Raw genomic sequence first — 2,877 nt, 5'->3', positions numbered from 1 at the left:
CCCCTACTTCATCTTCTGGGCTGAGCCACCTCCTCCCCCCACGGTCCCTTCCATGACTCTTCCTGGGTGGGCTCTCTCCCTCCCCTACTGCCCTACCATCCTATGGCATTCCTCTCTCCGAGACTCTCCCACCTTCCATCTCCCACTATAATTCCTCACAGATGCAGAAGAATATAGTTACTGCTAGCTCCAACTGTAGACTCAGGCCTGAAGTCAAAGTCCAGGCTCTGCCATTGACTGGTTGTGTGATCTTGGGCAAGTCGCTTCACTTCTCTGAACATCTTATAAGACAGGGCTATTAAAAGCCAACTCATGATGAAGAGAAAGGGAACCGAGCTCTACAAAAGCCTTTCCTATAACATCTGGCAAGCTGTGAGTGCTCAGTAAATATTGGCTCCTATTCCTATGTCCTTTCTCCATAATGACTGTTTTAAATTTTTCAGATAAATTAGTTATAAGCAGGTGTCAAAGTTTTATTTCCATCTTGCCGCAGAGCCAAGTCACAATTCCCTTTTGTTAAGGACATTTTTGCAGGAAAAGAGAATGGTTGGATAATCACTATTAAACTGAATACAAGACAAAGAATGTCTAATAATCAGCTGAATGTGTGGGAAGTTGATTTCCCCAAAGAGGTTTTAATCTTGTTAAAGTTTATCAGAAAATTGCTTAAGCATTTATCAGGAATGCTAATTTCCTCCCACAAGGAGACCGTGCATTGCATCAAGCGAGAGAGTTCTATAAGCAGACCGTGATTGGGGTCCTCTTCTTAATCACACCCATAATCATCAAGGCTGGCATTTCTTGAGGCCTCACTACGCACCCACCTTGGAGCTGTGTCCCAGGCCTCGCAGATCCTGGTGGGAGATCCTGGGTGCATTTCATCATTGCCCCTTGCTCCCACAGAGCATGATCACACTTAGTTCAGGGTCAGGATGTGTGGGCAGCTGCCAATCACTGATGGAATGGGTGAGCGGGGGGAGTGGCCATCCTGCCCCAGGCTTTTGTGTAATGAGGGACACACCCCCTCCACCAAGTTGGAAATAAATGGGGTTCTGAACATAGAAACCATCCACTGTACCCCCAATTTAATGGGGTGTTAAGTGGGTGCTATTCAGGAAACTGTGGTGTGGTTAAGCCTCCTGGTCCAATATCTTCCACCAGGGCCTTTACCAGCTAGATGACAAGGTGCTTTATTCTGGCCTCGGAGCCCAGCAGAGCAACCAAGGGCACATTACCAAGCATGGATGCCTTTTCTCTGACAGACAATAAAGAGTTGGATCCACGTTGCTCATTAGCTTCTTTGGGGATTTGTTGGACATCTTGCTACTATATGAACAAACAGATGGACTCTGCTCTTGGCTGCAAGGATGTTTTGGAAGGAGCATATCTGATTGTCCATTGTGAAGAGCAAAACACCATATCCAAATGGGGCGTGCTGTGTCCAGGATAGTTAGGGATGAATTCAGTGGTCCTCAGAGTGTGGTCCCCTGACCAGCAGCATCAGCATCACCTGGGAACTTGTCAGAGATGAGAATTCTTACCCTTTTGGCTCCCTGAGCATCACCATGGCGGTCGGCAAGAGCAAGTGCCTTAAGAAAGGCGGCAAAAAGGGAGGCAAGAAGAAAGTGGTTGATCCATTTTCTAAGAAAGACTGGTATGATGTGAAAGCACCAGCTATGTTCAATATAAGAAATACTGGAAAAACATTAGTCACAAGAACTCAAGGAGCCAAAATTGCATCTGATGGCCTCAAGGTTGTGTTTTTGATGGGAGCCTTGATGATCTGAAGAATGATGAAGCTGAGTTTAGAAAATTCAAACGAATTATTGAGGTTGTTCAGGGCAAACACTGCCTGACTAATTTCCATGGCATGGATCTTACCCATGGCAAAATGTGCTCCATGGCCAAAAAACGGCAGACCATGATTGAAGCTCATGTTTATGTCAAGACTACTGATGGTTATTTGCTTCATCTGTTTTCTGTTGGTTTTACTAAAAAATGCAATAATCCGATTCAGAAGACCTCTTAGGCTCAGCACGTACAGGTCCACCAAATTCAGAAAAAGATGATGGAGATCATGACCCGAGAGGCACCAACAAATGACTTGAAGGAAGTGGTCAATAAATTGATTCCAGACAACATCAGAAAAGGTATAGAAAAAGTTTGTCAGGGGCGCCTGGGTGGCTCAGTGGGTTAAGCCGCTGCCTTCGGCTCAGGTCATGATCTCGGGGTCCTGGGATCGAGTCCCGCATCGGGCTCTCTGCTCAGCAGGGAGCCTGCTTCCCTCTCTCTCTCTCTGCCTGCCTCTCTGTCTACTGTGATCTCTCTCTGTCAAATAAATAAATAAAATCTTTAAAAAAAAAAAAAAAAAAAAAAAAAAAAAAAAAAAAAAAAAAAAAAAAAAGTTTGTCAGCCCATTTATCCACTCCATGATGTCTTTGTTAGAAAAGTAAAAATGCTGAAGAAGCCCAAGTTTGAATTGGGAAGGCTCATGGGGCTTCGTGGTGGAGGTGGGAGTTCTGGAAAAGCTCCTGGGGATGAGACCAGTGCTAAAGTTGAGCGAGCTGATGGATATGAGCCACCAGTCCAAGAATCTGTTTAAAATTCAGACATTTGATGGTGACAAATTAAAAAATCTTATTTGTGGTGTTTAATTTCTGATGACTCTTTTTAAATAATGTAGGGTTGGTGCATCAGATATTCTGAGCTGTTGGTGATGTGAACTTTTCTGAACTGTGGTATGGATTTTATCCATTCCTTTGCATTTCTAAATAGCTGCTAAAAGGTAATGATCCATTTTAAGCTGTAGTCACCTGGATGGAAGTATTATAGAGGGTTAATAAAAGGAAATCTAAAAAAAAGAGAGAATTCTTGGTC

The 2,877-nt window shown here is 43.9% G+C and overlaps 1 pseudogene; it reads left to right on the top strand.

The window, feature by feature from the left end:
- The first annotated feature begins 1,565 nt into the window (after nucleotides 1-1,565).
- On the top strand, nucleotides 1,566-2,646 carry LOC116860029 (annotated as a pseudogene).
- Nucleotides 2,647-2,877: the final 231 nt, after the last annotated feature.

The sequence above is a fragment of the Lontra canadensis genome, unplaced genomic scaffold (assembly GCF_010015895.1).
Source record: "Lontra canadensis isolate GAN:19392208 unplaced genomic scaffold, GSC_riverotter_1.0 scaffold169, whole genome shotgun sequence".
NCBI classification, from domain to species: Eukaryota; Metazoa; Chordata; class Mammalia; order Carnivora; family Mustelidae; genus Lontra; species Lontra canadensis.
The sequence above is the reverse complement of the archived record's forward strand: the minus strand, read 5'-3'. Positions and strand labels throughout refer to the sequence as shown.